General features: G+C 42.7%; 1 protein-coding gene across 2 annotated transcripts in view; it reads right to left on the bottom strand.

Moving 5' to 3' along the window:
* Positions 1-1,680, bottom strand: part of TXN2 (thioredoxin 2) — a 99,941-nt gene extending 98,261 nt beyond the window's left edge. Inside the window, exon 1 of one of the 2 annotated variants that reach the window (XM_078640490.1) lies at positions 1,552-1,680. The gene's annotated coding sequence lies outside the window, so the exon portion shown is untranslated. The remainder of the gene's footprint in view (positions 1-1,551) is intronic. The other variant, XM_078640486.1, reaches the window with a different exon arrangement.
* Positions 1,681-10,979: the final 9,299 nt, after the last annotated feature.

Here is a 10,979-nt window from a genome sequence, read left to right on the forward strand (position 1 = left end):
CCCATGCCAGTTGGCCACCCTGGGGGGGGTTCTCTGAAAGAGGCATGTTTTCTTAACTTCACTGAGACAAAAAAATGCAAATGTAGCCAGGACTGTTTGTGCTCCAATTAGTTTACAATGGTGAACTACACCTTAATATATGTGAGGTCAAAAAAACAGCAATGGACCGCACACCGCTAGCCCTTCCTCCGTGTCGCCCCTAAGCACTCTGGTATGTGCAGTTCCTGAAGTTTGAAGAATTGCTGAAAGTTTGTAAGTGGTTCACCTATGTAGGTGCAAGTAGCTAGCGGTGTGCAGTCCATTGCTGTTTTTTCTACATAAGGGCTCCCTTGAGCCTCCCAAGATGACGAGCTTCTGGACGACGCACCTGCGTGCTGGGCAACGAGGCCCGTGACGGTTACGAGGCGGCCTTCTCTTCCACCCCTATTGACTTTCTCTACTGATGAGGGAAGATATCCCGAAACCCGGGCCATGTCCCGGGTCTAGAGATCGGGGGAACAACAAGTATCTACTTGCACCTACATAGGTGAACCACTTACTAACTTTAGGTAATTCTTCGAACTTCAGGCACAGCACATACCGGAGTGCTTAGGGGCGACCCGGAGGAGGGCCTAGCGGTGTGCGGTCCATTGCTGTTTTTTCTATATGTGAGGTCACTTCTGCTCAGGCCCTCTGCGTCTGCTCAATCTTCATACATTAATGTGAAGGTCTGGCGAATGACTAGGAAACTAGACATCTCCACCTCGTTGGTAAAAGGGAGGTAGTAGAGGCCCATCTGCCTTTGGAAAAGCATCTCGGCCCCCACTGGGCAGCTGGCGGCATCTCAACCGCAGAGACACAGCCCAAATCAGCCACCATCCTGGCCAAAAGAGCGGCCCACAGTTTCAACACAGAAACCGGCCCATTGCCCGCCTTACCAATCGGACACTGCCTGTTGACAGGCATTTCTATATTGCAAATATAAATAAAGCAAAGAAACGTCGAAGCTGAAAACCGGGTTACGTTGAAATTTTAGACCTCTCTAAAGATATGCAACGAAGTGAGAATTGTAAAAACTATTTTGCAAAGCCCAGGGGATGTCAAAACATGCACGGAAAGTAAAATAAAAAAAATTGCGGTTAGAAATAATCTGCGTTTTCCCTCCTAAAGGGACTGTTGGCGAGTAGGATGAGGCCACGCCGTTAACTCTCACCCACAAGGAGCTGCAAAGATTCAGATGTCTAGTAGAACGCGGAGATCCTATATTGCAAAAACCACTCACGTAGCTTTAAGGGGAGAGACTTCCTATAATATACTGTGCACTGAGGTATTTGCTGAACACAGGGGTGGGGGGGAGACTGTAAAGTGCTGCCAAGACGACAATTAATGGGTTAAGATAATTTTCTGCTCCACACACCAGCAGAGCAGTCCAAGGACGCACTACCCTTCACGGTACAGCACATATAGAGGTGCCCCTGCGTGTTCCCTTTAAAAGACCCAGCATTCCCCGGGCCGCCAGTGTGACGTCACGCACGAGTCCAACGGTGATGAAGACGGGTCCCCTTAACTCACCTCTTTCTGCTCACACCGGCGCTAAGTGCCTTCACGTGCTTCCGCGTTCGCGTGATTACTTGTGTAACAACGGCTCCTTTGACGTCATCTTCCAAAACATTCTTTCACCCAGCCTCTCTAACTTTACTTCCGGGTTGCGATCCCTCTTATTGGTTGGTGTCAATGTGAGACTGGAGGGGCGGGACATTTTCTAAGTGTGTGCGACTAGGCTTGGAACGCATGCTTATGTTTGACCTCCACGTGGGGCATGTTGTAATCTTGTAGATGTTATAATTTAGTAACGACAGCTGTTGAACTGATTCAAAATTAATGCAGCTTGTGGGTGGTGACCTTCATGCTTAGACAAAATATTGCAACAGCCGCGGAGTTACGGTAGTAAACGTTTGCATCACCAAATTTATGTCAAGACCAGAGGTTTATATTTATTTGTTTATGCATTTTTATATGGCGCGTACTGTACCTTAAATTGACAGAGTGGTTTACATTGGAACCAGCTATAATAAATAAAGACTTCCGAGTACATGAATTACATAGCATGGACATTTGACCCTATGCAAAGCACTTGAACTGTCCTCTTCCCGCGGCTGTGAGTTTCAAGTAGGGTTACCAACTGGCATGGGTGCAAATTCAGGACGGTCAGTGTAAAAATTCAGGACAAACGGTCAAGATTCAGGACAAAAGTTCAGGACAAAAGGTCCAAATTCAGGACAAAAATTTGAGACAAAACATAAGTTTTACAGACATAGCAGAGGAGGTGACACAATAATATATAAGTAAGTAAATAGACAAGCAAAATAAATACAAGTCAAAATTAGTTTATATAAGATTGAGCCAATCGTGCACTTCACAGTTTTTCAGTATGCGCGCAGCTTTGCAAAGCGACATCGGGCCCTTTCCGCAATCGATTTATGCTAGTAACAATAAACATTAATAAAGAGTATTTTTTTATTTTTATGTTGAAATCTGTCTTTTAAATCTACAGTGAAAATGCTGTTAGTTATTTTATTTTTATTTTCTCCAGCATGCCGCCAAGACAAAAGCAGAATGCTTTGCACTAGTCCCATGCAGGAGAAGGCACACCACATGCTGTCACTACAATTGGGCCCATTGGTATTCTAAAGTGCTAATCAGTTGCAGTCTCAGAATGACAATGGGCCACTCCACAGTTTGCACGAGGGAGGTCCGAGAGGGGCCTCTGCAGGCAGCCTCTTCAGTTTAAACGATAACTGCGAGAGGGCCGAGTTAAATCTTTTAAACTGACGGGGCCTCTCGAATGGGAAACAACGATCCTTACTGAAATTTCCCATTTTGATTTTAGTATGATGTCTGTAAGGCAGTGTTTCCCAAACTGTGGTCTGCGGACCCCCAGGGGTCCGTGACACATTCCCAGGGGGTCCGCAGGCAACAGTTTTAAAAGCACAGAAAAGTTTCTTGTATAATTAGCAGCTTTCCAGCAGCAATAAAAGTGTCAAGATAAAGCCAGTGATTAATGTACTTGCTGGAGCGTGAGGAGAGTTTTGTTTAGTGGCAGCTTTGACTTAACTAATGTAGCACAGAGGGTTAATGTGCCTACTGCAAAGAACGTGTAACATGCATTTTAAAAAGCAGCATTTTATGTGCATAGGTTCGTGGTTACTGCTTTTGTCACAGAGATTCTTTTGTTACTGTAGCAGAGGGACCTCTAAACTGTCATCAAAGAGCTGCTTGCAAACTGCATGGTACCAGTTAGTAACTTTTGTTTTTTCCCAGTTATTCATTATCCTGATGCTGCTAAAAAGATTTATTTGGGTGGAAATACATTTTTAATGTTAAAGTCAGTGCTAGCCACTGTGTTATGTTCTGAATCCTGAGTTTGTGCTTTTCCAGACCAAGCACTCTTTAAACATTTCATATACACACTGTTTTACATGTCCGATTCAATGTCTCTATATGTGTGTGATGTAAAGTGCTCCGACATCCTACAATGGTATGAGAGATGCTATAAAACAAATGAAATACATGTGACAGAGGGGCTATTACTTCAATATAGAATACTAAGGGCCAGATGTACGATCCGTTTTTATATGCGTGAACGGGTTCGTGAACCCGCTTTCACATGCAAAAACGTATTGGACCATGTACATTGCCTATTTCGCGAGTCGCAATTTGTTTGCGACTCGCTAAATAGGTTTTGCAACTTGCTATTTGGAAGGGGCATTCCCTTCCAAATAGCGAGTCTTAAAACCATGTACACATGTTTTGTGGTTGCAAAACGCTCGCAATTACCACTTACTTCAAGTAGATGGTAATGCATTTGCAAAGGGGAAGGGGTCCCCTGGGGACCCCTTCCCCTTTGCAAATGCATCCAAAATTATTTTTTAAGGGCAGGCAGTGGTCCCAGGGACCTCTGCCTGCCCTTAGAAAATGAAACGAAAACGTTTCATTTCCTTTTTTTTTTTTAAATGCATGGTAAATGGGCTGCATTTTTTTTTAAACTGCTTTATTTAAAAGCAGTCCCAGACATGGTGGCCTGCAGAGCCCAGCAGGCACCATACCTAGGAGGGCTGGCATTCCCAATAGGCTCACAAATTGCGAGAGGCTCATTAATATTAATGAACCTCGCAATTTGCGACCCCATTGGGAATCCGAAATAGTGTTAAACACACTGTTGCACATTTCATTTAGCGACTCGCAATTTGCCACTCACAATGTGTCGCCAATTGCGAGGTGCTAAATGAAATGGTCGTACATCTGGCCCCAAAATCCTATGGGGCAGATTTATAAGCCCCTTGCTCCTCTTTTACGCCACCGTTGCGTCACTTTCGTGATGCAGCGGCGACGCAAAAGATGCGTCATGGTGCAGGGTATTTACAACGTGACACATCTGAGAGATGCGCCACGTTGTAAAGCCCTGCGCCAGAAGGAGGCGTTCTGGTGCAGGAACGCCTCCTAAAAAGTGGCTGAGTGAAATCTACAGCTTGAAGCAGACGTAAGGATTGACGCAGCATTAACAAGATTCGCCCCCCCAGAGCATTGCTGGAGCTGTGTCGCGTTTGCGACGCAACTCCAGCAATGCGCCACCTTTACGGCACAGATGCGTCATGCTTCTGTGCTTTTTTGCCCCATGAGGTGCAGCATTGTAAATGCGGCGCATCAATGGTGGCGGAGGCATGGCACACAATAAGTGGCGCATCCCAGGTGATATACATGGATGCGTCACTTATTGTAAATCTGCCCCTAAGTACTTTGAGTATTTGTTTTGTGTGCACACGTGTGTATTTTTTTCGAATTACTGTTTTAATATTTGAAATTTAACTCATACAAATTGCTTGGGGGTCCCCGGCTTCCAGTGGTGACTCAATGGGGGTCCTCAGGAGTCAAAAGTTTGGGAACCACTGCTGTAAGGCATCCGTAATTTGGGATAGTGCGTGTTAGCAGTCCCACATCGCGAACCTTGGTACAGTGACCGGTCCGTGCATTCAGTAATGCCCCAGCTCTTGCCAGCCTGTGAGTCTGCTCATCCACTACCACAGGGACCATGGCAGCAGAACCTCGCCAGTCGCCCTCCAATTCAGCAGCAAGCTGCTGCTCTCTCCTCGATACCAGGAACGCTGTCTTGGGTGAGGGGGCGCCGCTTTGTGCATCCAGCACCAAACACCACAAGGTTGCCGAATAGAAGCGGAGCACCAAACCGCGTGCCGGTCGTGCAGCGTCGACTGCTGCTCACATATCTCCACCACGAATCCCACATCCTTGCTAAGAAACAGGTCTGACACATGCTTTTGGACAGTTCAGGCGAGGTATATATATGATCAAGGATCGTTGGAGAGCAGAAACGCGTTATGACGACTTGCACAAATAAAATATAACAGCACTATGATTGTGGTCCGTATCCGTTTGTGGTGAGAACCCTGAGAAGAAACGGTATATATATATATAGAATGCAATACGACACTCACATGAGCATGATTGAAGAAATGCAAATGAGGGACTATAAACAGCAATCTGCACGCATAACTGGAAAAACTGGAGAAAAGTGGAAATACGAGGTGTGCATCCTGTATCCTTCAATGGACTATAAAGTGGGGCATGTCCGCAGTGTCTTAAATGGCCCGTGATCAAGGACTGTGTTAGTTTGAAACGCGTTGGGCCTGCATTGATTATTTTGTACCTGGATTGCTGCTCAACTGGATTAAAATACGCTTTGAAGGAGAGTGAGTCTCTGTTCTCTGTGGTAGAGATGTGGGTCCTAATACAAAATGTTTGCCAGCTGGGAGACAGCACTATCGCAGAATGTAGCGAGTACATGAGTGTCAGGATTCCCAGGAGGTTTCCTTCTCATCGTTCTATAATTGCTAGTATCCTGCTTTCCAAACATCCTAGGAAAGGTAAGAACTGAAGGATGAGTTGGCAGCATTGGAATTCCAAGATGGCAGCCAACTCGCATTTCCTAGTAGCGCTCTAGTGCCTGAATTCCGATCTGGATTGGAATGTGAAGCACGCCCAAGCATTTGAATGCGCACTTCACCTGAGGAATTTCTGAAGAAGGAGCCTTGTTCCTGAACTTCGGTGCAAAAGTTAGTGGAGGTTAGAGCAGGCGTCATTTTATTCCTTCCTTGTCTTGCTTACAGTAGGAGTGTCCCTTTTTTAAGGTCAGCGTATCTGTGCATGCCTCAGCGTAATTTGGAGCTTAGCATTTAGTTCCCACGCATGCTTGGTCTGTCAGAGTTGCGTCTTGCTCTCAAGCAGTTCAACTTCAGTTGAAGTAGAAGACGCCGGTGAAACTCCTGTATTCACTGCGCCTTAAACCAGAGAATCTATTTTCCGACTCATGTGTTCGAGTGCCGATAAGGCGCCGGTTTAACTATTAATGACGCCACATCTTGATGTGAAAATCCATTTCCGACTTGCGTATTCGAGTGCGGATAAAATAAATAGAGAAACTGGTGTAAAAGACAAACTAACGCAAATAAAGAATATACTTAACAAAACTACCTAGACAGAAGAAATGGTAGGGCTATTACTAAGGCTATTAAACCAATTAGACAATATCAGAGTTAACAAACACTTGATACCACAAGATTGCACAAGAGAGCTAGTAATAGAATTAAGAAATTATTTACATGAGTTCTTTGATCAGTGATTAATAAATGCCTTGAGTAGCTTTCCTTTCTGAACTGCTGTCATCTCCTGCAAGAGAAGAAATGAGGTCAGAATTATTTAAATATAACTACATCACAGAAGGGAGGCAATAGTAAAAAGTATTACTGATGAGAGTTGTTAAAGTAAATGTATGAGAGTTTAACAGAAATAGAATGTTGTAGTAAGCATTGTTATTGTGCTACAGCTGAGAAGAAGAAAGAAAAAGACATTGTAAGAAACTGTCAGCAGAATACTATCAATTGGCTGTCTCTTCTTATCCCCATCCCCTTTCCCCCCCATGGCACATACTTGTAGAGGCCATCTGATAACCTTGCAGGGGTGTTCTGGAAGGGGCATTGGGAATTAGGCGTCATTCTGCTCCTGTGCTCGTTGGCAATCAAGAAGTTATTGATCCTGACAGTGAGGCATTGAATGGAGACTCTGAACATAACATTCAGCAATTTTTGTCAGTGCAGAGACATTCTGAGTAAATATTCCTATTGATTAAGCACTATACTTACCTATTTCAGGATGATGAAGAGTGATTTCCGTGCCACAGACTCATGGCCCCAGAATGCAGTATGAGGCTCACATGAGCATGATTTAAGATATGAAAATGAGGGACTATAAAGCACGGCATGTCCGCAGTGTCTTAAATGGCCCATGATCAAGGACTGTGTTCGTTTGAAACGCGTTGGGCCTGCATTGTATATTTTGTATCTGGATTGCTGCTCAATTGGATTAAAATACGCTTTGAAGGAGAGTGCGTCTCTGTTCCCTGTGGTACAGATGTGAATCCTAATTTATATATGTATATATATATAGTCACTGAAAAAAACAGGTTTTAGGGGTGTTATAGTTAGCTGGACATTTCACTCATACAAAACCATTGAAATTCCTCCAATACAGTTAGTTCTGCTAACTATAACTCGCGCGCCCGCAATCCACTGCTGATGATGTCACACATTACATCATTCATGACATGGTCAGTGACATCACTGATTACATCACTGATGACATCATCCAGTGAATGTGGTTTGGTTCGTTATTTAAATATGTATGATATATAAAGCAATCTGCATTGAAAAATGAGTGGATATATAAATATAAATATCTGGATGGAGGATTTAGTAGCAGTGTGATTGACTGTTTACTTGACTAATTTATAGTGTCTCACTAAATATATCGGATAGTGACTAAACTGTGTGAATATCTGTATCACTTTGTCAGTTGTTGTGTAAACTGTTGCACCAGTTGGTTACTAGCTATGTGAAAGTCTATATTAGTTATTGATTAGTTAACTGAGTATTTCTATGGGAGAGTAAATGTGTGTGTGGTTCGGTGGAGGGTGTGTGACTGCCCAAAGATGTGTGAATAGTTGATTCAGTAGGTATATGAGGTTAAGACGACATGTTATAACAGTTGTTTGGGTGAGTGAATATCTTTATGGGTGTGGTGATGAGCAAAAATATCTCTCAATGGTACATGTCCAACAAACTAGAAAAATAAAAGGCAGTGTATGTGACAGTTGTTGTATATAAATAAGTATACATAAGACTCAGTGATTGTATGAGTAACTGTATGGATAACTGTATACCTGTAATAGTGATTTTATAACACACTGAGTATGAGTTACTATCTATGTGAATAAATGAAGTGGTGTTTGTATAAGGGTGTAGCTAAGTAAATGTAAGTATGATCCATTGTTTGCATAAGTGAGTAGGATGACTTCATAAGTAAATAGGATATGTGCTTGTGTGTAATGTCGATATAGGTGTATAAGTATATTTGATAGTGTTCTATTGATCATTGACAGAATGTATGAGTGAATCTATAGGTAAGTGATTAGATGTGTGTGTAGATCTAGGTATCACTGAGTGGGTTTTTAGAAACTTGTGTGTCAATGGATTCAAATATGGCACTCTGTATTTTACAGTGCGTGATGAAAGGTTATACTAGTGTATGATGAGGTGTATCTGATTGTCACGTGGATGATGTCATCAGTGATGTCATTTGAGATGTCATCAGTGATGTCACTGATTATGTCATGAATGATGTAATAAGTGACATCATCAGCAGTGGATTGCGGGCGCGCGAGTTATAGTTAGCAGAGCTAACTATAACGGAGGAATTTCGATGGTTTTGTACGAGTGAAATGTCCAGCTAACTATAACACCCCTAAAAACCTATTTTTTTCATTGAATTTCTAAGGTTTTTTAAATGCTTATTCCTAACTATAACATGTCTGAAACCTATGTTTTTTCAGTGAGTTTCGAAGGTTTTTTAAATGCCAATTCCTAACTATAACATGCCTGAAACCTATGTTTTTTTCAGTCAATTTCAAAGGTTTTGTAAATGACAATTTTTAAATGTATTAATTGTTATATTTATTTTTTTGATACTGATTTACATTTTTTAAGCTATTTATTTTTAGAAATATATTTTTTAAATTACATTATAATTACCTTATACATTACATTACAAAATACACTTTCTCAGAATTAATTACTTTAGTTAAAATACTTTGCAAATAGGCAATAGACTTTTAAGTACAATAGTTACAGTTGTTGCAATGGGTAACACAATTGCAAACACAATGCAACATTGAGCTCAATGGGGATTTCTAGTTAAATGCAATTACTTATTTTATGGATTACTTTTCTAACCACAGGACTGGATCCTAGATTCAGTCCTGGCTATCTCCTGTAAACAGTTGAGTAAAAGCGTTTTGGTTACAGTAGTGATTTTTAAGGAATATTATTGTATTTTAAAAGTCGACACTTAAAAACTTTTTCACATAGAATCACCAATGTTATCCTATGGGAGGAAATTCACTTAGCAGGTAAGTAGTGTTATTGTTACTTTTTCTTACTCAGTGGTGGATCCTGGATCCAGCACTGGTGCATCTCCTGTAAACAGTTGAAAGAATGTGTTTAAGTCATACAGGCTATTTTTAAGGAATATTTGTAGTTTGTGAAAATCGACACTTAGAAACTTTTCTGGTGAAAACCAGACAATGGATTCCTAAGGAAGGAAATACAAGTTACTGGTAAGTACGGTTAGAATTACTTTTCAGGGTCAGTGCTGGGCTAAAAGATGCAGCACTGGGTTCTCTCCTGATAACAGGTGAGGAAATCGGAATTCGTTGTTCGGATGATTTTAGGTGAATATTTTAAAGTTCCAAAACTCCACACACAGAAGAATTTCCAAGTGAAACCAGTCAATGTTAGCCTATGGAAGGAAATTCAAGATACTGGTAAGTACGGTTAAAATTGCTTTTCAGGATCAGTACTGGGCTCAAAGATGCAGCACTGAGGTCTCTCCTGATAACAGGTGAGTAAATCGGAATTCGTAGTTCGGCTGATTTTATAGGAATATTTGTAAGTTCCAAAACTCCACACTAAGAAGAATTTCCAAGTGAAACCAGTCAATGTTAGCCTATGGAAGGAAATTCAAGTTACTGGTAAGTATGGTTAGAATTACTTTTCAGGATCAGTACTGGACTCAAAGATGCAGCACTGAGGTCTCTCCTGATAACAGGTGAGTAAATCGGAATTCGTAGTTCGGATGATTTAACTTTGGTCCACTCTATATAGAGCCACTTTCCTACACCGTCCCCTCCCTTCACCACTGTGTAAACGTGCCCTGTGTCCCTTTTAATTTTGGACATTAAGTCCCCTTGAATTCTGAGGGTCCCTGGGGTCCAAGTAGCCCACTAGGTACCTCCAGGAAGCGCCACAGAGCTGCGTTGCAGAGAGCTGTAAAAATGGACACAGCCTGGGCCACCTCTCTGCAACCAGGCGCAGTGGCATTTACTGGAAGCACCTGGTGGGCTAGTTAGCCCCCAGGGGCCCTCAGGATTGAAGGGGAATTATTTCATCAACTTAAAACACGCCACAGGGCGTGTTTGCACACGTCACCTCAGGCCCCATCCCCTCCCTTCACCACTGTGTAAACGCGCCCTGCGTCCCTTTTAATTTTGGACATTAAGTCCCCTTGAATTCTGAGGGTCCCTGGGGTCCAAGTAGCCCACTAGGTACCTCCAGGAAGCGCCACAGAGCTGCGTTGCAGAGAGGTGTAAAAAGGGACACGGCCTGGACCACCTCTCTGCAACGCAGCGCAGTGGCGCTTACTGGAAGCACCTGGTGGGCTAGTTAGCCCCCAGGGGCCCTCAAGATTGAAGAGGAATTAATTTTTCAACTTAAAACGCACCACAGGGCGCGTTTGCACAATGGTGAAGGAAGGGGGCGGGCCTGATGTGACATGTCTGCAAACAGGCCCTGTGATGCGTTTTAAGTTGGGGAATT

Source organism: Lissotriton helveticus, chromosome 1_1 (genome assembly GCF_964261635.1).
Source record: "Lissotriton helveticus chromosome 1_1, aLisHel1.1, whole genome shotgun sequence".
Taxonomy (NCBI): Eukaryota; Metazoa; Chordata; class Amphibia; order Caudata; family Salamandridae; genus Lissotriton; species Lissotriton helveticus.